Here is a 26,960-nt window from a genome sequence, read left to right as displayed (position 1 = left end):
TATAGTCTTGAGTAGTTTTTAGTATATTAACACTTTAATATAATCTCTATCTAATTTTTTATATTTACAATCTATCTTTATGGGTGTTTATCCTACTATACAACCTGTATCCATCTTCGTATTTTTAAAAAATAAAATCTTATTCATCTTGACTTGCTTCACCCTTTCTACCACTCTTTTATTAGCTTATATACTTTTAATGTGGGATTTCCCTTATACTTTTTGCTTAGAAAATTTGTCTCACGCCATGAAACTACTTTAAAAGCCACAAAACAACCTTTAGAAACTTGTAAAACTATTTTGTGACAGTAAAAAAATCTATTCACACTATGACGTCCAACCTTATATTTTTAAATTTTATTTGAAAAAAACTTCTTATCTATTTTTTTATGTGTAAAATAAATATCTTATTATCTTTTTTATTAATCAATTTAAAAATAAAAATAAACAATAACATTGGATAAAATAATAGCAAATGGATTATATTAATTGTATGAAACTTAAAAATTATATTTTGTAGATAAAAAAGGTTTGTAAGTTTTTTAATAAATTATAGTATACCAAGTTTATTTCCTTTTTCATTTAATTGTTCGTTTAGCAATTTTTTTTTTGAGTTTTTAATTAATTAAAACAATTATTACAAACTTTCCTTTTTATTAATTAAAATAATAATATTCTTGAGTGAATAAAACAAAATAAAATATAAATGCAATGATAAACATTTAAAGAAAATAAATTTTAGTAATATCTTCAAAACTTTAAATAGTAAATTTAAGATTAAGAATTAGATAAATAATTTATCTAAATTTTTATTCTTATAAAAAAATAATTATCATCTATTTAATTAATTTAAACAAAGTTAGTATACTAGAATTAAGTTTTTTTTATTATTATAAAAAATAAAATAAATATTAAGTAATTATTGCATGGATGGTAGAGCTCTACAAAAATGACGAATTTAACAAATAACTCGAAAAAAGTAGGAAAGATACTCAGATTTGGAAACAAGACTCCCTTATTCCAATATGTGAATTAGTGCCAAAAGGAGGAAAGCTCTTTGCAAATTAAAAATCAATTTGAAGCACTCTCCATGCATCAGGATGAACAATGAATATGCAAATCACCAAAAAAATCAAAAGGTTTTGAAACCCTAATATGACTCCATGCTGAATGAAACATTGTCATCCACAAAATCTAAAATAGAAAAAATGAAAATGGATGACAGATCATTCAAAATAGGAGAAAGTCTAGACAGGAAAGAAAAAAACAACGCACAATATCACGTAATAGTATAGAAGGAATGGATTAATGTATGAAGAATCATAAGGCTTTCTTCAATAAAATGAAATATTTCAGCAATGAAGATCAAAAGCCTATATCAAGGCATTTCAAACACAAAAATAAAATGCATTAGTCCCCATCAGTTTTTGAGCCTAACAATATACCCTTAGGTCCATCCTTGGTTCAAATACGGGCACAAGCACAAAAACATGAATCATATGTCGCTACTCTTAAAAATCACGTAGAGAAGTTCATCAAAAAGGGAGCTAATCCATTAGCAATAGAGGCATATATCCCCCCACATTGAAAGAAGCATCTTGAAACAAACAATCTAAGTGAAGGTAGAAACCCTAATTTAAGTTATTTAGTTGAAATAAAGAAAAATGACACCATAGTCATTAGTAACACACATAATGTGCTGAGAAAGGTGTGCATGCATATTGGAATGGGCTAGCAAAATCCAGAAGCAATTTGGAACGAAACCTGGCCAAAATGTGTGGTAAAAAGGTAAGTAACATAACCCTCTATGCAAATCAATATTGGTTCATACAATGTCTAGATATAGAATCTAGAAACAAAATATTAGAATTATCAAACTGTTTCTATAAAGGGCATCATATTAAATTCATAGCATGGCAGCTAAACTTCAATGAAAATTATAATAAATATAAACAGGCAATCAAATGGATGGAATGTGCAAACATACCATCTAAACTAAATGAGATTAACATTATTAAAATAATAGTTAAATCATTAGGAAACCTCATAGGAATTGAAGTCAAAAAAATTAAAACAAGCAAGATAAGAGTCTTAGTAAAAAAAAAACTAAGCAATAATATAAATAGGAAAATTATAACTAAATAATCGATATACAACTTAATATTCGTTGAATATACAGTCTGAAATAAGAAAAAAAATGGGAATAAATTTTTTAAAAATTCATATCAAGAACAATATAAAAGAATTTCAAAGGGCAAGCAAAAGAAAGGAAAAAAAAATGGAGGAGAATAGGGCAAAAAGAACATTAGGGAAGAAAAAAGAACCAAACCATGGAAAAATAGAGATAGTCAAGGAGCTTCAACAGGAAAGATTGGAAAGAGAAGAAAAGGCAGAAAATGGATGGATGAAAAACACAGGCTATCAACATTCTTTAGAAAAATTCATAAATTGTAAAGACTATAGAATAGAGAAGGACACAATAGAAGAAATGGAACTTAATGTAAAAAAAAAATAAAGATGCTCTCACACGAGATTTTGTTACTACAAAATGATCTGGTAGATTAATGTATTTTAGCATAATCTATTCATACATAACATAAAGGCAAGAAGATGTTGATACCAGACTCAGAAAAGGTATCAAAAAATAGAAGAAACACTCAGAGCAAATCAGTAGAAGAAGAGAGATTAGCAACACAGGAAGGGAAGCATGGTAACAATCAGACTGAATAAGAGAACTCTAGAGAAATAAAACCTGAGTAAGAAATGAGTCATGAACAAGCTCAAATACTAGAGAAGATTTAACAAAATCTTAGTATCCCACCAGCAGAATCAACAAACTGGAGTAATATTACTATCAGGAAAAGAAGAAGAAAAAAGAGTTACAAATTTTAGCAAACACCAAGCAATGGAAAGGACATGTTTGACCAGAACAAAGAAGAAATAAGGAAAGAAATAGATACAGGGAATACATTCTTAGAAACAGAACAAACGAGAGAGTAGATTAGTAAGCAAGGAAAAGGACAGGAAAATTAGAGTGAAGAACAATCAATATGGGATGATTTAGGAGCTATGGTGGAAAGTCCCAACTAGGAGAATGAAACTAAGGAAAAGAGATTCGAGGAAGAGGAGCAAAGCACAGAAGAAAAAGACTATCAAATGAACAAATTACTACTCAAAGAAATTTTAGCAGAAGATAATCAGATAACAGAAGAATTAGATATAGCTAAAAAGTAAACAAACAACTAAATTTAGAAAATCTAGGTATGTCAATGAATTAGGAAGGGTTAAAGACACCTAGCTGTGGAAAACCCAAACAGAAGCGAGGAAGAAAATCATTAAAAGAATTAAGGGAGGGTGCATGATAGGTAAAGGAACAAACTAAGATCATAGAAATCCTACAAGGCGGGAAGGGGAAGAACCTTCCCAAGGAACAATGAAAATCACTACATGGAACACTATTTGACTTAGAAATTTTATTAATTCAAGAAACTAAGTTAAGAAAAGAAGAAGGCTTAAAGTTAGGCTAGAAACTAGGAACATGGAAATCAGAATTTAAACCATCACATTTGGAATACCTAGAAAGTCAACATAGAAGGCATAATTACCCATACTAATTGGATGGGAATCAGAGTCTCTAGCACAAAGTCAAATCTCCAAATGATAGTTATAAATGTCTACGGGCCCACTCAATCAACAGACAAATTAGCAATTTGGAGTGAGATCAATACGTTCTTTAACACAGTACCATATGAAATATCATCATAGGGGGAGAATTCAATGTAATACTAAAGAGAGATGAAAAATATGGGGGATAAAGACAATATCTAGAGCTATAGAAGATTTCAGAGAATGGATAGAAAAGAATTCTCTGATAGATATCACAACAAAAAATGGAACATATACTTGGAACAACAGAAGGAAAGATTTTAGCTATATTGTAGAAAGAGTGGATAGATTTTTCTTTAAAGGAGAGTTAAGTAATTTGGGTAGAGAGATCAATGCAGAAATTCTACCTATGGCAAGATCAAATTATTTCCCCATAAAAATGGAAATCAAAGAGTAGGCTAAACCAAGTAGAAATCCATTAAAATATGAAAAGATGTGGTTTTTGGACAAGACTTTTATGGATCAACTGCCGACATCCTCGTTTAGGCTCGTTGTAGGAACGGATCCCTCTTCGAGGGCAGGGCACTGTCGACATCCTCAAGCCTTATCGGCGCTGCGAATTGAGGGCACTGCTGGCATCCTCGCCTTCCTAGTCATAATCCGGCATGGCTTGAGGCTAGGCAACTTTGGCGTAGGGTTGCCTAGGTGCGCATAAAATTGGTGGTAAGAAGAGCATTTTTAGGGATTTAAAATGTTCTATTTTGTATCCAAATTAAAAAGCATTAAAAAAAGATATTAAAATGGAACAAAACACAATTCAAAGCATATTTAAAGAAAAATTAGATATAGAAGAGAAACTGGAAAAATTAAACAAATAAATTATCAAAAAAGGGATGAATAATGAAACATATCAACTAGAAAAAGAATACCTTCTAAAGCAAGAAGAAATTAAACAAATAAATTATCAAAAAAGGGATGAATAATGAAACATATCAACTAGAAAAAGAATACCTTCTAAAGCAAGAAGAAATTTTAGCAAAATAAGAGATATACTGGAAGCAAAAATCTAGAGAAAAATGGCTGGCAAAAGGAGACCGTAACATGAAACTCTTTCACAATAGCACACTATATCATAGAGCACACAATAATATATCAAAGATTAAAAATTTGCAAGGTTGTCTAACTAAAAACCTAGATAAAATAGCAAAAAAAATTGTTGAATACTTTAAAGATATACTTAATAATTATGATACTTCTAACAGAACATAACAAGAAGAAATGTTGAAAAAAATACCTAAGATGATTACAACAGAGGATAATAAAGTCCTTAATGAGCCATTCACACTACAAGAAATCAAAACGACTCTCTTTAACATTAATCTAGACAAATCATTTGGACCTGATGGATTCCAAGCATTCTTCTTTCAAAAATGTTGGGATATTTTAGGTGAAGATTTATGGAAAGCACTAGAAGCCTCTAGAAATGGAGGATCCCTCTTATTAGAAATTAATCATACCTTCCGAATGGTCATACCCAAGAAAAATAAGAGTGAAGAACCAGGAGACTTTAGATCTATTGCATTATGCAACACAATCTATAAAGTTTTTTCAAAAGCTCTAGCTAACCGTCTCAAAAAACTTCTCCCTAAATTAATATCAGAAGAAAAAACAGGGTTTATACTTGGTAGATCTATTCTAGATTGTATCTCTATTTTCCAAGAAACAATCCATTCAGCAAACGAAAACAAGGAAGCATGTATTTTATTAAGGTTAGACAATCAAAAAGCTTATGATAAAGTAGATTGGAGATTCCTATGTAGAACACTCAATGCTTTCAGGTTTTTGAAACAATGGATAAACATCATTTTTCAATGCATATTTACCGTAAAAATTTCTCTCCTTATCAATGGAACTCCATAAGGATTCTTTAGCATTTCTAGGGGGATCTGACGAGGCAACCCTATCTCCCCATTTCTTTTCATCATCTAGCAAAATCCTTTGGTAGACCAATCAAAATAGCTCAACTTCAAAATAAAATCAAAGGAGTAAAGGTCACTAAGAATGTGGAAAACACAACTCATTAGCAATTTTTTGATGACACAATATTAGCCAGAGTAAGTACTAAGAAAGAGGTAGATTACATTCAAACAATTTTGAACAATTATACAAGAGCCTTGGGCCAAATTGGCAATGTAGAAAAATCCAAAATTTTCTTCTTAAACATGACAACTAATAGAGAAGACTATATATGCAACAAATTAGGATTTAAAAAGGGCACCTTTCCATTTAAATATCTAGAAATATACCTAGATAAAGGAAATAAGAACAGCCTAGGATGGGATCAAACCTTAGGGAAAATTGACAATTAGACTGAGGCCTAGAAAGGCAAATGGCTAACCAAGGCTGGGAGAGCAACAAAAATCAAAGCCACATTATCAACTATACCTACCTATCAACTCTCGTGCTTACAACTACGAAAGAATATTAACCAAAAAATTGAAAAGAAATTAAGGGACTTATTTTCGAATGGCATAGAACATAAAAAGAAGGCAACTTTAATCAGATGGGAAAAAATATGTATGCCTAAAGAAGTAGGAGGACTAGGTATTAAAAACCTAGATTGGCAAAACGAAGCCTTAGGAGCTAAACAAGTATGGAGAATTTACCAAGAACGAGACAGAAAATGTTCCAGAATCCTATATAACAAATATCTAAATGCATTTGACTATACCTCACTACTTAGAACTAGGAAGCCCCCTAAGGGTTCAATAGCTTGGGAATTTCCTAATGAAGTGTCGATCCTTCATAACCAAATTCTCGACATGGGATATAGGGAAAGGGGACAAAGCATTGTTCTGGGAAGACTTGTGGAATGGGTACACCACCCCCCCCCCCCCCCCCACAAAGATCTTACTAAGGTAACCCTCAATACCAAAATACATTTAAAGACAATTTGGGGCTCTAAAGTGGAAGATTATATACAAGTAATCCAATCCAACGAAGAAACCTTTTGGGAATAGAAATCCTTTGCCAATTGTGGTCTCAATCAGGAAGACCAAGATATTATAAAAAACATTCTTAAAAAGGGTCCGATCATAGTTAAAAATAGGGAGGATAGTCTTATTTGGGTAGCTTCCAAAGACAAATTTTATAAATTAAAAGAAGGCTATAAACAAATTGTTAGCTCACAGAGGTGGTAAGCAATAAACATCCCAATGAACCTCTGTTGGGACCCAATAGGGCTTCCTAAAGCAAGCATCTTTCTATGGGCAGCCATCCAAAAGAGAAACCTAACAGAAGATAGAATCAGAAAAATGGGAATTGAAAGCCCATCAAGATGCACGCTTTGTAAAGAAGACTTAGAAACAACATAGCACTTCCTATATCAATGAAAATATGCACAGGACTACTGGACATGGCTCAAATCCAAACTTAATTAGATAGCCCCTCTACCATAAAAATGGCATGAACACTTGATAGGATGGCCTAAAAATGCAAACAAGAAAGTTTATGGAGAAATCTGGAGTATCACTCCAACAATCTTAGTTTGGGAGATATGGAAAGAAAGAAATAAACAAATATTTCAATAAAAAGAACTAAATTCATTATCTCTTTGTAACAAAATTGAGGCCAGCATAATGGAAGTTATTAATAGCAACTTAAGGAAAAACTTGAAAGAAGAAGGATCATTCATAGAACAAGATGGAGAGATCAAAAAATAATGGAAACATCTTATCAATCTGCCTCTCATATATATAAGGAAAAATAGTGTAGCCAAAAAATAATGCAAATGGGAACCACCACCGATAGGATGGAAGAAACTAAATTTCGACAGGGCCTCTAAAGGCAACCCTGGTAAGGTAGGAGTAGGGTGCATAGTCAGGGAAGAAATAAGGAACTAGTTAGTAAAAAGAGCAAAGCCTTTGGGAGTAACTTCAAATAACATGGCTGAACTAGAAGTAGTAGATGGAATAAAAATCTGTATTAATCTGAAAAATCAAGAAAATTATAATCGAAGGAGACTCACAAATAGTTCTAAACACTCTTAGGAGAGGGAAAATGCCAAATTAGATTTTAAACTCCAGATTAGAAGCAACTTTAAAACTACTGGAAGAATTTGAAGAAGTTAGATTTTTGCATATATTTAGAGAAGGTAATTCAGAAGTAGATAGTTTAGCAAACAAAGGCACAAATGGAGAATTTTTTTTATCATTTAATCAAAGCTAGCTCAAAGATTATTATTCTTAGTTTATATCTTTTATTCCCATTCTCTTAGATACATGGAGTCATGATTTTCCAACTAGTGCATAATTTGGCTCACGTATCTGCACATGATTATAATCTGCTTCTTAGGATTATTGTGATCACAAATATAACATTAATTATGATTTAGAGAGGGGAAATTAAGTGAATATATGGAGATGGCATCATCATCCACTGTTCTAGACCCTTCCCCCCAATTTCTATATTAACACATTTTGGGCTTTGGCTTTCTCATTTTGCCCTATAGTTTGATTTTGACTCAGTAGTGTCTCCCCCTATGGATACCAATATTATCTTGTATCATGCCTATGAAAATGTGCAATGGCATTTTGTGGTCTAGTTAAACCTAAAAGGTGGAATAGGATATGTAGATCGATAGACGATATGAGCAAAGTTGCAGTCAGTAGGGTATTGGGGGAGGGGGTTTTTAATTATGATTACTCATGGCAAACTAATAGCGACATCTTGGGGCTATGGATTGGATGCCTAGCTAGGGCTAGAGTAGAAAAGTGGGACATTATTAGACTGAGCAATAATCTTTCGACCCGTGCTGGCTGATAGGTTTAGAGGTAGTTGTTTCCAACATTGATGCAAAACTTAAAATCCCATTGCCTGAAGCCTATATGGAACACACATTAGGTAGCCCTGAACTCGCCAAAAGACCTAGATGCCCATGCTTGGTAAGTAGAGACAACATTATCTTCTATAGAGAATGGCCAATGATGGAAGCTAGCATTCAATTCTTGCTGAAGTGGAGAGGCATTGTAGAGGACCTAGGCAAAGATTGGCTAATGAATTATTTATAGGCGTTTGATGCATATATCCACCCGGAGGCAGATCTCTTGGACCTAGAAGTGGTGGAGTTTTGTCTCCCAAACTATGAAAAATCCAATAGAGCAAGGAACACCTATGAATTTCCACCAGGCTCCAAGGCTAAAAACCTTCAAGAAGCTTCAGAAATCATCATGGTTTTCAAAAAGCAGAATCAAGATACATAGCCAGGATCTCGGGTTGTCTCTTGTATTTTTTTTGGGTCTTTTCTCAACTCCTTCTTAGTTATGGGTAGGTTTTACTATATTTAGGTCAAAGCTTTATAGGTCTAGCTCTGCTGCATTTTCCTTGAGCAGCCTATAGGAAATATAAAGTAAAGTTTAAGATAGATGTTGACTAGCTGCATTTTCAAAAGCAGCTAAATTATAATACATTATACAGAACCCTTCTGGTATTCGACAGAGGTCAACAAGCTCCTTTTGTAAATGCTAAATATATCAATATATTATCCCTATTTAGATTATCATGTTTCAAATATAAACCGATCCGGAGTGGTGTTGGCTGGCTTTGATTTCTATTATGGATTTGGACATTTAATACATAAAGTTTACTAGTGATATTTATCATTTAATCTGTAATCTGAACTTACATTATAGATTTAATCTTAAAATTGCAGTTACTAAGAATGAGTATGGAATACAACTCTAGAGTCATTTGCAAATATCAAATAATATAGAGGACATATGAAATTTATAATAATATTTTTACTCAACAATAATTAGCAAAATTGTTAATATCAAGAATACACTTCAAACTAGTATAATAATTATTATATCATTAAATCCAACTTTAACCATCATTAGGACAAATATCATATGCATGGAAGGATGATTTCCAGCTAATTTGCTTTTGATTTATACCGCTGATCTTTGGATTATTCCACAAATTAGAGGTGGTTTTATTATTTTATTCCTAACACATAACTCTTGTTGGTGGTTAGTTTGTGTTGTCCCCTCACTTTTTTAGGTACCCTATTGCATCCCGAAGGAAGCATGCCTTGAGCTCTTTTGGTCCCCTCCTTATTTTAATGTTGTATAGCTATGTACTTAATCATCAAAAGGGTTTTTTGATTTCTGTCTCACTAGGGTATGCCCCTTTTACTTTATGTATAATAAAGGACTCTAGTCTTGGGCTAGACTCGAGGTTTTCTTTCTCCATTCTTTCCTACCAGTGTCCATCAAAATGAAGAATCTTGTAATTTTTATTTTATAATCTAATATAATATAAGGCTTCGGTTATTTATCAATCGAAAAATAAAAAAAGATAATTTTTTTTGAAAATTTTTATTATCATAAAAAGCAAATATCATGTATTTAATCAATAAAAAAACACCTCCATAAAAATTTCATTAATAGAAAATGTACATTATTTTTAACTTTATATTTTTTAATAATCATTTAAAAAAAAAAAAAAAAAATATCGCATAGAATAATAGCAGAATATATAAAATTAATTGTACAAAACTTAAGACTTATGTTTTGGGGGTAAAAAATAAAAATGTATTAATCAAATAAAATGTTAGAATTGTAAAATATTATAATGCAAAAAAAATCTTATTCTAATTAAAATAATATCCTTAATGAACAAAATAGAAAAAAATCTAAATGCAATGATGATGTCTTCACATTTAAAAAATAAAAATCGTAATAATATTTGAAAAAAAATTATATAAAAAATTTAAGATTATTGTGTATATGAACAATTAAATAAATAGTTTCTCAATATTTTATTTTCATAAAAAAAACTCTCATCTATTTAGTTTATTTAAATAAACTTAAATTTATAAAAAAATTATATTAAAAATTAAATAAATATTTTCTTAATATACAATTTTTTTCTCTATTTGTTAATAAATAAAATAATCAAGATAAAGTATATTTTTTATTAAATAAAAATATCAAAATAAAAACAAAATAGTCATAATATATCTAAATCTCTAGAGTACTGTATAAAATATTTTTTTATGAAATAAAATAGATTTCTATTAATTAGAAAATTATATTTTTAGTTTTATTTTGACAATAAACTAAAACAAATTATCATTTTTTAATAATTAAAATAATTAATATAAATTATTTATTTTATTAAATTAAAATAAAAAATTAGAATAAATAATATAAGACTCCTAACTCTAAAATAATAAATAAAATAAAAAATCATTTAATTTTTTATTATTTTAAATTTTCCTAAAAACTATGCAAAAATCTTGTCATGTATTGAACATCTACCTATAAATATAGTTACAGAGTATTTCAGATAACCACAAATTTGAGAAGACTCACATACTGGAAGGTATTTGATATATTCATATGAATGAAGTTCAAATTAAATATTTAATTGTCAGTATTTCTGTAGTTTTCTATTTTGTATAGTTTTAAGTATCAATTGTCCATTCAATATACTGATTACTGCTGAAATGGAACAACTGCTGCAAGCACTGATATTCAGTATTTGTGAGTTTTTGTTTCAAGGCCCTTTAAATAGACCCAAGATATTTTGTTAGAGACAACTTGTCTCCCAGTAATATCTACCTATGTTTTAGATTGTAATAATTTTTAGTTTAATGTGTGATATGATTGTAGATTCAAAATAGTTCTTTGAAGAATCTTGCAATTATTTTGAATTCTATTTTAGTAAGTAATTATTACATGGATGGTTGGTTTTTTTGGTGTACTAACCTTTGCTTTCCTTTCTTTTTGAACCTTATGATAAGAATTTAATGGCTTTGTATTCAGAATTTTTCATTAGCATCTCTATGATTGATATCAAAAGTAGATTGTGATAGATACTTGGTTTATTTGAGCTAACTTCAATAAGAATTATTTTCTTACAAATGAGAGTCTTAAAGAAATGTTACTCTCATTTTCTGTTCTTATTATATCTATAGGTTTGTAATTATGTGGAAAGATTATGGCAATTGGACATCAAAATGTTTTTCATACCTCCTTTGGGATGAAGGGGATTTTTATGTCCAAACTGGATAACAACATGTGGGAAGGGTTCACTCAATAGTTCTCAAAATATTAAACCATCAAGCGGACAACTATGAAACATGAAAGGACGATTGGGGTTATGTTGTAATTTTTTTTTTGAACCCGATAGTTTGCCATTTCCAATCAGTAGGTTTCCTATGAACAAAGTAATGAGTGTTGAAGCTTTAAGAAGAAAATTACTCTTGCCTCAATACAACCATGATGAATGACAAGGGAGACAAGAAGGCTTTGTCTTAGAGGCATCCTTCAATGTCACAATGAAGGAGAATGTACTTGATGCTCCCTATAAATTTGAGATGAAAGATAGTGCATGGTGGGTTTCCCTAAAATTTTCACCAGTCAAGAAGGTTGAGATACCTTTCCTTTTCTTGTTTCTTGAGTTATTGGATCCATCTGCCATGACAATAATTTATGGCAGAGTAACCCGTCTATTGGAAAACTCTATTTTTCATGCCATGACTACAAGAGCCAAGAAGTCTCTTTGATTGGAGCAAATGATGCACACAATACATGAATTACATGGATAATCTATTCAATTTTACACAATTGGGCACATAGGTAATTAAGTTAAAACATAAACAAAACTGCCTATCGGTTATTCTCTTGCACCTCCTATGGCTCGAGTACTAATAATATTACTTGCATCTTTTTTACATTCATTTTGCAAGTAGCTCATCCATCTTCATTCCAAGGTGTTGCAAACCATCTCCAAGTACCATTCCTTTCACCTTTTTTTAATCGAATCTTTTTTACTTTTTTGCTTCTGTGCTTGAGCACATTTGATATTTTTTTACATTTGTTTTGCAAGTAGCTCATCCATCTTCATTCCAAGTTGTTGCATACTATCTCCAAGTAATGTTCCTTTCACCTTTTGTTTAATCAAATCTTTTTGATTGTTTTGTTTTTGTGCTTGAGCACATTTGATCCACTTTCACTAAACTATTTTTCTCCTCTCTACAATCTATCATTTCTTGGATTTATTTTCTGCCATTCATATCTTTTTTTCTTTGTTTCAATATCTTTGTAATAATTTATAATAACATCTTATGTTAGTTAATAGTTTAATAATAACTTAAGTGATTCTACCTTTTTTTTGTTTGGCTTTAACATCTGGTTTTAATTATTGCATGATTCTTATTCTCTCCATTTTATTATCATTTTATTCTCTAACAGATTTTATTATCTACAACTTCAATCTCTATTATAAGAATAAGAGTTTCAAATTTAGAAGTATTTATAAATAAATTCAAATTTGTATTAAGTTCTACTCATATTTATAAAGGTATTCTTCTATTTGAAATTAAACCCGTTCATTCGTTGCTGGATGATTTCTTGTAATTGTTTAGGTCTTATAGTATTTTTTTATTATTCTTTACTAATTAGACAATATTCTTTTTCATAAATAATTATTATATTTTATTAGCCTTTCCATCATAAGCTTCCAAAAAAAAGGAATTTCTTATGTTGCATGCATTTGTTTTCCTTTCCATATATTTACTAGTAGTTGGGCGTTTATGTACGTGCAATGAATAGTCGATAGATGTGTATTATAGTGTGCAATGATTAATAGTGGTTAAATAAATATCATTAAAATGTGTACTAATAAAAAACAATAACAAAGTTGTTTTCTATATTTTAATAAATTGTGGGTCAAACATGGATATTTTCTATCAAGAAGTACATATCACATAAAAATGAATTGGACAATGATTATAAAGAATATTGAGATTAAGTTTGATTATATTCATGAATTTCCATAAATTGATTTTGAACAATTTAACTTGTACATTCATATAACTCATTGAAAAAATTGAAGTGTTTTTTCTCTTAACTTTCAATTTAAGAGCTCACTAGGTAGGGAAGCCCATTGAATGGTAGTCCAAAATAGAATGATGAAGAAAATGATTAGAAATAAAATGTATTGATGTGTAAACTTGCATAATTCATTAAAGAAGTGAAAATCATAAAGTCTTTTAATATCTATTGAAGGTCATAGTTGACTGATAACATACAAATTACAACAAGATGCAATAGGTTGGACAAGTGCATAGATAACACTACTATTTGTAATGTGTAGCTTGATAAAGTACACAAGACCATTTTCCTTCTGGATACTTTATATTGATTATGAAAAATAATCATTTGCGCACATAGATTGTGCTCTTTGTATGATATCTTTTCCTTTGAGAAGTCCATTTGTGGCTGCTAAATAAGTACAAGGGAAACACAATTAGATTTATGAAAATCAAAAACCATTTTACAAATTGATTTGAATGATGCCATAGAAAAAAAATTATTTTAGAAAGATCAAAAGACAAAGCTTTGTTTTGTTTTTGTTGTTCCTCGCATGTAGGTCATCACATGGCCTTCTATATTTCTAACAGTGTTTGTGCTTTTCCCTATTTAGCACGCTATTAAGTCACAACTTTGACTACACATAGTATTTAGGATAAGGTGCAAGGATTTGTTTGAGAACCTCTAATCCCTTGCATTTTTTGGTTGTCTAAAAGACCTAAGGTTGTAATTGATCTCAATACCTAATTTCTACCATTAACATTTAAGGAATTTGACTAAATTAGATGAAGCCCCATTTGACCCACAAACTAGAGTTGGTCAATCATGTGGTTCTCAATCAATTTCTTTAAGGCTTACAAAATCACTAATTTTTTATTTTCTACTCTTTTTTGGCTTTCATTCTTGATTCCGCTTATGGTTCTGACCAGTGAAGCATTCAAGGCCTAGAGAGCCTGCTCACAAGTAATCTTTCAATAATTCTACTTCACTATTTTGATGATGTATTTAACATTAATTATCTTTAGCGACAAAGTCATAAATTTAGACATTTTTTTTTATAAGAAAAATAGGTTTTACAGGGATCTTGAAACCCAAATGCTAAAACAAAAACCAAGGCTAATAATAAGTATATCAAGCCCAACCAAACATAGACAAGTCAAACGATTGATAATAAGCATGAAAGCCCAGCCAAACACAAAGGCCAAAGAAAAGGCCAGTTCAACTTACATTGAAAAAGCCAGAACAAGAAAAAGCCAACTTGACAAAAAGCAGCAGTAAACTAACAACTAAAGACAGGAATAAATAAAACATGATTACTCTTCTATCTTTTGCTCAAGCTCTTGCATCATCTGAGCTACTTCATAGACTTTGCGAGTCTCCTTAGCAATATGCTCCTGACTCTTTTGGGCGTCCTAGTCTAGGCTACTGAAAGTAATTTCGATCGCCGCATCCTTTTCCCCCTGGCTCTTTCGCTATCCTTGTCCTCAAGCTCATCCAGTAGGCCTTTGGCTTTTAAGATTCCAGTAAGGGAAAAAATGTTATCATTGATAGAATTGAGGATGGAGCATTGATAGAATTGAGGATGGAGATCATTTGGTTTGCCAGGTTGTGATTATAGTTTTCCAAGTTTAGGATTCTCTTCTCAGCTAAATTGATTCTATCCTCCTTATTCTTCTGATTTCCTAGACCTGGCTCCTTCCTACTATTTTCCATTTGGCCAATTTTTTCCTTGACCTCTTCCTGTTCATGGTAAAGCCATTTGATTGACTTCAAGTTGTCAATCATGCTATTATGAACATTACTTAATAGATTCATACCCATTTCTCTAGCATTATCTATTATTGCCACCATAGTTAGATCGATAAGTTCTTCAAGCTGGAGTTGGCCCAGTTTTTCTTCTAGAATTTGGGGATTCATTGTCTCCCTAACAATCCCCATCTTGGATGTTTTGACATTAAAATTTCTCCATGCATTTTGCCTATCCTTAATAATCACTTCTCCACCCTCTCCTCCAATATTCTCCTTTTCCTTCTCCTGGGAATGAATAGGGGAAAGAGAAATAGCAGAGATATTTGGCCTTGACCCTAAAACCCCCTCAACATCCATTTGTTTTTCTCTTTTCCTTTTCTTTGCAACTGGTTCCTCCCTCTTAATTTTTGTCTCCTCCTCCTCCTCATCATCAGATTTTAAATCCTCCCCTTCCTCATTGCTATCTTCATCACCCTGGCCTGTAATATTAGGCCCATGTCCTCTAGGACTCTTCCTGCTTGGGATAATAGGTGAGGGCAAATTTTTCTCTGACTCTTTAGCCTTCTTTCCAGAGGAAACTTTTTCCTCCCCCTCTGAGTTGATACTTTCAACATCCTCAAAATTAGAGGAAAAACTAGAGCTGCATGAGTCCTCAGGGGCATCCACACTAGGTTGAAGGGATTTGCTTAAAGTCTGGGCTTTCAAATAATCAAAAATTAACAATAATAATCCCTCATGTAGGGTAGGATTCATAGAGGGTTTTTTCTTATATCCTATGATAGCCTTGCTCATAGAAGTAAATAAGTAAAAGGGGAAAGAAATATTGATACCATGATGAAAATGGTTAAGAAAAAAAAAGTGACGGGTTCTCACCCGATCAAATCTGGTATCCAACAAAATATACTCTATAACAGCTCATAAAACATGCCTCCAAAGTTTTTTGATGGAATCCATTTCATCGTACATTTTACATTTTACCAAATCATTCCTCTCCTCCATTTTCTTTGCAAAATCTTTGACCGCATTCACTTACAGCTTCTTGTCTCTATAAAATTTGAAGCCCACGACTAAAATTTCAGACACAAGAGCAATGACTTCCTCTATTATCTAAAAAGAAACTCCATTCACTCTAACTCTGCCATCCTTCCAAGATTTCACCATACTATTGGTAACATTTGGGTCAAAGCCATGGAGTTTAGCAATGTAATTTGCTATATACCTCCCTTCTCCAATTTCTCCCATACTTTTTCCCTTTCTTTCCATTTTTCTGCTTCCCCCATAGGCTCCTTCCTACTCCATTCCCCCACCATTTCTGCACTCTCCAACCCTACAATTCTCATAAACAAAAACCTTTGCAAACCCTTCTCAACCCTTTGAAAGCTTTGGTTTTCATGTCTCTAAGAAGCGCCAAAATATTATTCTATACCCAAAGAAAAAAGGCAAATGAAAATATCAACCCATAAAACGTGTCAATATGACATTGATAACCTCACCTCCTAACTGCATTTGTCGTAAATGTAATAATTACAATAAATCACACCCCAACTTCTATAAATTAACATTATTACAATAAGATCTCCACCATATTTCTCTGGATTTTTTCCAAATCGATAAGACTCCTCACTTCTGCGAGAGTATTCCCATATGAATTCCAAGTCATCACCTTATCTTTCCTGACTGCTTCATTGGCAAACAAGTCTACCACATGGTTAGCTTCCCTATAAACATAGGTGATGTGGATACATTCAAAATTTTGAAGGATATTTTGGGTCTCTTCAATTAAATTAGCAATAGACCATGAAGGTTGACTAATTCCTTTTATACATCATATGATGTAATTAGAATCCCCCTCCAACCATAATTTTTTGATCCCCATTTCAAAGGCTAGTTTAACTATAAAGTGGTTAGTTTGGAAACCTAATGGATGAGAAAAAGCCACCACCCCTCCACCAAAATTATTTCTTATGATTCCTCCACAACCCAAACGTCTAGGGTTACCTTTTGATGCACCATCAAAATTTGCTTTATGCCATCCCTCAGGAGGGGGCGACCATTTCACATCTTGTCTTTTGGACCTCTTGTCCTTTTATTTCTTCTTCTTATTACCACCATTTTCAATATCACCTCCTTTCCTTACCTCATAGTTTTCCTTTATGCTTCTATAAATCTTCTCTCCTAGAACAAAAACAGGTTCCTCTCTCTCTCTCTCTGAAAATTCTATTGTTTTTTTCCTTCTAGATTCCCCAAAAAAAATGAGGCAAAGTCTAGGTACTTAAGTCCAACAAGTCTGAACCCTTGAACATACTTATCTAATGGCAAAAGAAATCCAGTAGATTACTTGGTTTACACGAACTAACCCCAATTTTTTTTGTTATGTTATCCCAGACCTCCCTTGAAAAAGGGAAATGTATAAACATATGATTAACTGATTCATCTAATTCTTACAGAGGATATACCTATTAGGCATAATATGACCTCTTTTTATTAGATTGTCCTATGTAAGAATTTTGTCTTGCAAAGTCAGCTAGTAAAAAATATTAATCTTTGGGGTAAGCCCAGGTAACCAAGCTTTTGCCCAAGGGGGTTTCTCTTTTAGGCTCCAAAGGGAATTATAGCCTAAAGCTACCAAGTAACAACCATTAGGATTGTCACCCCATATAACTTCATCCCTTTTGTTATTAATAACCATAGCATTCAGCATAGTCATGATTGACTTGAGATCCTCAGAGATAACCGACAGGTATTTCCATCCTTGGCCAGTTCTATAATCACTGACTTTCAAACCAAATTTCCTTATACAATCATTAGCCCACATTTCAAATGTAGGTTTATTAATAAGAGGTCCTTGTAGCAGCCAATGATCCATCTAGAAGAGAATATCCTCCCCATTCCCTACTCTCCAAACAACCTTAGCCTTGGCCAACTCTCTTGCTTTAAGCATACCATTCCAGATAATAGACCCTCTCAGAATGTCCTCATTGTTTAGCAAAAATTGAATTGAAGGTCTTCTAAGATACTTATAAACAAAGACATCCCTCCATTCCCTAGTACTATTAAAAATGTGTGAGATCTGTTTGGCTAGGAGGGCCATATTAAGATGCTTTAGTTTCCTGATACCCAATCCACCATAGCACTTTAGAAGACAAAAATTATCGCAAGCCACAAGGGGATATCTATTCTGCCCTTCAAGACCTGACCACAAAAAATCCCTCTGAATCTTTTCCATTTTCTCTACAAATTTAACTAGAATCCCAAAAAGGCTCAAGACATACATTGGGAGGTTTAGAACAGTAAATTTTACCAAAAGGCATTTGCCAACTTGACTAAGAGTAGTCCCTTTCCAGCCCACTAGATTCTTACCGAACCTCTCAATGATCCCATTCCAGAAGGAATCAGGAGGCTTAGTGCCCAAAGGGAGACCAAGATAAGTAGAAGAAAACTTTTCGACTCCACAACCAAGGGTCCCTGGAATTTTCCTTTGCCTATCCTCTAAAGTATTAATTAAAAAAACCAATTTTTTTCCTAATTAGTGAGTTGTCCAGATCCTCTAGTGTACAAATCAAGAATTTCCTTCATTACCTTAGCCTCCTTGATTGAAGCTTCCCCTCCCATAATTGTATTATCCACAAACTATTGGTGAGAAAAAGGATCACACCTAGAAGATGGTTTAAACCATTTTAGCCTTCCAACTTGTTTGTTCTTCTCAATTAACCTTCCAATACATTTTGCCAAAATAATGAACAAAATAGGCCAGAGAGGGTTCCCCTATCTAAGCCCTCTCCAAGGTTTGAAAAAAATTGAAGGAGAACCATTAACCAAAATTGCAAGAGAAGAAGTTGAAATTAGCTAAGATATAAGCTTACAAAGTTTCTAATCAAAGCCAAAAGCCTGGAGCACCAAACCAAGGAAAGTCAAATCGACCCTATCATAAGCTTTTGAAAGATCTAGTTTGAGAAGAATTCCATCTCTCTTTCTAGCTTCCATTGAATGGATAACTTCATGCACCATTATGATCAAATCCAAAATCTATCTTCTAGGGAAAAATCTTGTTTGTTGCTGAGATATGATCAAAGGAAGAATTCTAATCATTCTAGAGGTTTGCACCTTTGAGATTGTCTTGTAGAAAGAGTTACACAGGCTGATTGGTCTAAATAGATTCAAAGAGTTAGCCGCAAGAGATTTAGGAATGAGGACCAAAAAAGTAGAATTAATCTCTTTAAGAATACTTCTAGCTCTAAAAAATTCCTGAACAAACTTCACAACATCTTCCATAACCACCTGCTAATAAATTTGGAAGAAGGTAGGAAATCTATTCAGGCCCAGGGACTTATTTGCTCGTAGGGAAAAAGGAGCTTCTCTTACTTCATGAGCATTAGGAATAGGCACCAACATTTTATTATGATGGGGTTGAATAATTTGTGGAATACATGAGATAATCTCAGTCTGATCCAACTTTGATAACAAGGGGTCCTAGGACAAAAGAGAGGAGAAATAGGAAACTACCTCAGCAACAATTTCATCTTCTTTTGTCAACATATCCTGGCCCTTTTTTAAAGTAGAAATTTTGTTATTAGCTCTATGCTTTAGAGTAGAAATGTGGAAAACCTTGTGTTCTAATCCCCCTCTTTTAGCTAGTTGATTCTAGATCTTTACTTCCAAAACTTCTCTTCCTTATAATATTATGCAAGTCAGACAAAATAGACAACTCAACATTTCTATTCAAATCATTGTACCCTTCCTTTTGAATAGTATCCTGAATGGATGTGAGTTTGATAGATAGATCATCTTTATTATGAAAAATATGACCAAAATCTGTCTTGTTCTAGACTTTTATCATTCTTTTCACATTGTTCAACTTCTTCATTACTCTAAACATGGTAGTACCTTCCATTTTTGTTCCCCACCAATGATATATCTTATTCAATAAGTCAAGATGTGAAACCCACATCTTTCCAAATTGAAAAGGGAAGTTTCTTTTTGGTTCTAAAGAGGCAACTGAGAGAGATATAGGGGAGTGATCAGAGCCAATTCTGGGAAGCAGAGACAACTTACAAGAAAAGGACTGCAACCAATCTAGAGAGATAAGAGCTCTATCCAACCGAACCTGAATACACTTCCTTCCAATTATTTTATTTGACCAAGTAAAAGCTCCACCCAATAGATCCAGGTCCAAATAAGCTAGGCTATTTATGAAATTGGAGAGGTCCATTTTACTTTCCCAGTCAGGTGCCTTACCTCCTTGCTTCTCCTCATCCACTAATGGAGTATTAAAATCCCCCATTATAATTCCTTTAGTTATATTACTAGTCTGAACCAAATCACAAACTTTGGACCAATAATTCTTTCTTTCCCTTTTTGAATTAGGAGCATAAACATTCAAAATGAACCAAAAATCATTGGAGTACATATGGAAAACTTTACAAAAAAGGATATTACCATCATTATATAAGGTAGTGAATCTAAACTGCTTATTATTAAAAAGGGTTAGCAATCCTCTAGATGCTCCTTTAGAATCCGAGGCTTCCCCACTTATTTTAACACTAAAAGATATTTTACCCAAACTCTCTTTTTTCATCTTAGTTTCTTGAATCATCAGAATAACACGTCTTTGATCTCTTATCATATTCCTAATGATTTCATGCTTATGGGCTCCATTATGGCCCCTTATATTCCAAGAGATTATCTTCATTTAAAATTAGGTTAACACTCCAGAAGTGTTCTTTGACTCCCATCCACCAAACATCTTTTGGTCTCATCTTCTCTAACTTGGCTGGCATGTCTCCTTCCTCTCGATCTAGACCTTATACCCAAGTTCAGTTTACTACGACTCCTGGTCTTCGCTGGTGAAACCAGGGAGGGTTCTTGATTACTTTTCTTTTTAGGCTTTGGAGATAAAGATTTTTCCTTTTCTAATCCCTTTTTTAGATTGCATGTAGCATTTGGATTCTTCTTGGGAGACAAGGGGAGAGACAAGACATCCTCTTGATTTTCCCTTGCTATCTCCCCTTCAAGAGAGGCTTTTCCCCCACTTCTTGCATTTGAGTGTCTAACACCATCATTTGCTGAAGGTGACTTTCCCCCTTAGCTTTGGAGTCCTCCCTCATACTATGATCAGTAATTGAATTAGCTCCATTTGCCTCCTTATCTTTTAAAAATCTAGGATTTGTCTTCTCTGAAAATCCAGGATTCATTGATAGATCTTCCTCCTCTCTAACAGACGAAATAATTGTCTCATCTACCTTTGATTCTCCAAGGATTGTCTCTTTTCTACCATCAATAGGGACTTCCACTATCTTTTCTAGATCTTCCACTATCCTTAGATCTTCCTCCTCTCCAACAAACAAAATAACTACCTCATCTGCCTTTGATTCTCTAAGGACCATCTCTTTTCTTCCATCAACAGGGAATTCCACTATCTTTTCTGGATCTTCCATTGTCCTTACTGGTTCTGCAGACCCATTAATCTTTGAAGCTAGTTCAACCAAGTACTATCAATCTTTGTTCCTGACAATACATCCTTGTCTGCCCTAGAAGTCATGCTAGTTTAATTATTTCCTCATAGGAGCATTAACCTCAGCCTTTTGGTCCCCCTTGAAGCTCTTCCTTTTCCAGATCTTTTTCTCCTTTCCTTGGGAATAGGATAAAAAAATTTTCTTTTCAACTTTAACCTTTGGGCATTGATTCGCCTTGTGTCTAGATTTTAGACAGTGAAAACAAGCAAAAGGGATACTTTCATAGACAAGCTACTGAGTATGTGTTCCCAGGTTAGAGTGAAAGCTCACAACTTCTGGCATATCATCCCCTTCTCTGACACCAATACATATCCTTGCATATGTTAGTTTGCTTCTAGAAGCTATAACTGGGTCTATCGACAAAATTTCCTCAAAGGAATTAGCAACTCTCACAAACACATCCTCATTCCAGAATTCAAATGATAGCTCTAGAAGTCTGACCCAAACCAGTGCTTGCACAAAGAATGATTCATTCAAATCAATTTTTGATGACCATTTCTGAAGCACAAGGGTAGATTAACCTATACTCCAAGGTTCTCAACACAGGATGTTAGACAAGTCCTCTTGACAAGTAAAATCAAACGACAGGAAGCCATTTGCCATAGCTGTAACATTGACCTATCCTTTAAGCTGCCATTTCTTCTGAGTGAAAGATCTTACTATGTCTATGTTTGGCCTTTGCCCAATAAAATTTCCCACAAGAGTAGAAGCCATTGAGGAAATACTATGATCTACCAGCTTGTTTGGAATAGCAATCGTGCAAGACCCCTTATCCAAGCTAGAAATAATCTTAACTAGAGGGAAGGAAGACTTATTAGAGGGTTTAACACCAAAAAAGAGATGACCATTTTGCCAGAAAACCAAACCGGTCCACCTTGGGTAGTGGAATAGATTTGTCTAAACCTTTGCACTTTTCACGTGGGTCTCCATCCCATTCTCTGTTTCATCTTTGATCTCTGCACTCCCCTGACACTTTGCAAACCCCTCATTCGTTCCTAGTTTCTAATTTCCTCCTCCCTGTGGAATCTCACCAGAACATGTTTCAAATTTTGAAAAGGTGCGCTACCCTATCCTTTCCCCTGACCACTCCCGCTCCCACTCGCCATGTGATATAAATTTAGACATGTTAATCTTATTTAATGTTTTATTTAAGCATAAAATTATGCCTGAGATATTTGAAACATTCATAATGAACTTAATGATGAAGTGGGTTGCTACTATTAGTCTCTTCACTTAATTAGTATTACCTTTTAATTGAACTTGTACCTAAATTTAAATCAATAGTACAATAGCAATCCCCACTCAAAACTTGGATTAAATGTGTACTTTCAAATGTACCAAATCATCTAATCAAGAAAGTTTTCTTTTTCTAAAGGTTTCCACATAGAAATATTGCTAGCTATGAACTCTTTATGAATGTTGACAAATCTAACGTAAAACAAAAGGAGAGAAGTTTTATAAAGTTTAGTGCATCATGTCATCAATTTTTGTAGATTGCAACTATCTCACACAAAAAAATGAGCAATGAACAAAAAAAGCCCCTAGCGTGGTAGTATCTACTACAAGAAGCAAAATATTTTTCATCTCTTTGCTTGTTTTCTATAGATCACAACACCACACACAAATGTATACAAAATCAAGATAAAAGGAAAATTTTAAGGCTTGCTCTATTATATTATATATTTTTCCATTAATGTTTAAAGGATATGAAGAATCCTATTAAAACTTTATGTTTTTAATTGTAGTGATCTATTTTAGGTCCCGCAGACTAGTCCTATTTGAGCAATTAGGCCTAATTTGGGTAGCACAAAACTATCTAGCTGTCAGAATACTTTACTAGCATACAAACCTTCATGGACTATAAAATTTTTGATACTATCTCACAAAAGAAATAACTAAAGATTAACACTTATAATGCACTTAGGTATGTGTTTTTTGTGTTTTCAAGGCCATTACATATGCAACTAAATTTCTAATAGTTTAAATCCTTGTGTTAAACCTAGCATGATTCTTGATTTATGGGTCAAGCTCCTTGGAATCCCAACTTTCACCATCTGAACAAAAAGCATCTATAGTGGTTTGTGATCCACTCTCCCTCTCTAGGATGATAGGTTGATGAGTTAATCATTTTATCTTCTAGTGATACAAGATTTGTTATAATAAACCTAAAAAAACCATTCTAAAAAAATCAATTTCCCTAAATAATTATACTAACTAATCAAACTACTAATGTATTCTCATAATACCAAATTGTCCTCTCTTTGGAGTCTAAAAGCTTACCTTTCTAATGTACATCTAATTGAGTCTTTTTTTTTTCTTCAGATTCTCCTTGTCCCTATCTTAGTCATAGGAAAAGAGTTTTACTCTACAAAAAAAAATTCCAAATGAAAGAAAGCTCTCTCATACAATCCTTATAATATTCCACTACTACATCGATGGTCTTGAAAATTATTTATGTTTAGTTAGCCCTATTGAAAAATATTATTGATCAGGACTCCAAATTCCCTCAGATGAAGAGACCTTAAAGAACTTCACCCAAACTGTCTTCTTGTAAACATACCCTACAAAAATTGTGAATAGAAAGAGGATTGTGCCTTTACTACACAAGTTCATGGTGTGCAAGGCTTTTTCTTTCATTAGTTACATGCTATTGGAGTGATATAAGGGAACAATTTTTGTCCAAGTTTATCGAATGGGGTCCAGAACATATGGAGATAGAGAGGCATAATTATGGAACGTCAACATTTCTCTGAATCTTTCAACACAATGGGGGTGGCTATTGTATAATTTCAACAATCTAAAATAAGATGAAATATAAAAATTTAGATACAATTCATTAAATTTACAGTGATAATCCTCCCCATTAATATTTTTAGCACATTTATTTCTTTCCTTAAAAAGTTACCTTTATGTTTTTTGTGCAAAAATAGATATTCCCTCCAAGTCCTCAAGACATACAAGAAAATAGACATTTCACCAGGATTCCTCATGACAAAACCCTCTCAGTATCATTGATGATCTAAAATTAGGCACATGTAATCACCAATCACAAACAAAAATTCATCTACATTTACTCAAGATAATGATTGCAATATGGAAAAAAATGTAGGAACTTATCTTTACTAACCGTGGTGTAAAAAATCTCCTATTTATACCTCAAAATTAAATTATCTGTCGTATTGTATATAAAGAGCTAAATTTCTAAATATCCATTAGAGTATAACAAGGTGAATAGAGTTGCATTTATTCCACCAGTCCAGTTGACTTAGTTTGTTTCATACAATCATCAGGAAGAAAAAGGCTCTTTCAACAATACATACTAAAATCTCCTTTCACATAATATATCAAAGAATTCATATCCCTAGTCATTCAATGGCAGGCAATATTAGTTCAGAACCAAAGTCTAAGGATGCACTATAATTATCTTTTCTTTTGAGAAAAATTAATTATAAAACTTTCCATAGCCAATAATCATAGAGAGTGTAAAGGTGTAGAAATTATTTATCTTCATGCACTTCTACTTCCACCCATGCATGCTCAACTATTTGAAATGACTATTTTGTGCCCTAAATCTTTTTTAAAACCCCAAACATGCCCCAAATCTCTAGGGTTTTAGAATATTTTTGTATTTTATGATTGTCATACGAAAAAATGTAAAACATAATTTTGCCAATAATGCAATGATAATGATGCTTATCTATTACCATGTGACAAATTTAGGCTCTTAAGGTAATTGTGGAAAATATTCTTAAAACCTTTGGCATCTCAAGGAATTGTATTTCACTTCCTACTTCACATTCATTTGTTTTGCACCTATAGGAAAGATGTTCCAAGCATAACTTGATGACCTAACACATAAACTTAGAGTCTATGATGTAACATCAGAAAGAAATCAATAATATTGTGGCAATGTTAATGAAAACCATAAACCAAAAAAGAAAACTCAAGATAAAACACATAAAGGAACATACACGATAAAATTAGTTATAGTAAATGGATTTCTTTCCAAAATAAATTAGAATCCCTTCACTGCAATTCTCTAGATATAGAGATTTGTAGTAGTTAGGTTAAATTTGTGGGCTACATATCCAATTAAAAATAGAAAAAAATAAAGGAGAATGAAAGAAAACACGAGGATTGACATAAAACTGCAAACATCGTTTGAACTAATAGAGAATAGCTAAAAACTTAGAAATAAAAGATAAAATAGGGAAAAATATATTTTAGATGATTGACAAATTCTTGGTAAAAGGATAACAAATATCCGGGGAAAGGATGACAAATTCTTAGCATAAAAATTAATTATGCGGGAACAAAGTTCCCACATATAGCCTATTGGCTGAATTAATTATTAAAAAAATCAGCATACCATGTTTACTTTAATTCAATTCCAACATTTATTAATTCTTTAAAATGTTGATTTGTTAACTCTACTTTACTTCAAATTGTAATACTTTTAATAAGTACCAAATTTGAAAGAAGCATGTGATTTGTATTTTTTTTTTGAAAATGAGTTTGTTTAAATATAGGTTTAACATTTCTTAAAGCTTTTTCATCGTTTTTAATAAGAAAAATTAAAAGTTAGTTTATTTATTTATTTAAGTTGAATCATAAAGCATTAATTAATAAATGTTAATAAATACATTATTTATTTATTTCATAAAAAAGAGGCGTTATTAAGTTTTTAAAGATTTAATTTATTAATTTTATATCATTAATTTTTAGATTCATAATAACATACGAGAAATTTTTTTTTATTTTTTATTTTTTTCAAATAATTTAATTCTCAAATTTATTTAATCAAAGATGAATTTTTATTTTTTACTTTTTAAAATCATATCTATATTTATTCTAAAGATCAAATTAAATAATTCAAATTATCATGCTTGGTAAACTTATCTTTCCTTTATTTTTGAATTTAAGCATATTTTAGATGTTGCTCTGACCCTTCTTTAGTTCATAGTGCCTCGCCTACACAAGATAAAGAAGATGCATGGAATACTAAAAATGAGGAAGCTCTTGGTCTCATTGGTATATCTCTTAACCTTGATTTATATGTTCTAATTGCTCATTGCACTACTGCCCATGAAGGTTGATATTTTTTGAAGCAAATGTATGATAGGCCTATTGAATCACACAAGATCCAATTACAAGACACTAAGGTATACTGATTTCAAATCTATGGACATATTTTTATTGAAATTTAATTCCA

This window comes from Cupressus sempervirens, chromosome 8 (genome assembly GCF_028749045.1).
Source record: "Cupressus sempervirens isolate cs-2001-9-10 chromosome 8, ASM2874904v1, whole genome shotgun sequence".
NCBI lineage: Eukaryota > Viridiplantae > Streptophyta > Pinopsida > Cupressales > Cupressaceae > Cupressus > Cupressus sempervirens.
This window is presented reverse-complemented; position numbering follows the sequence as displayed.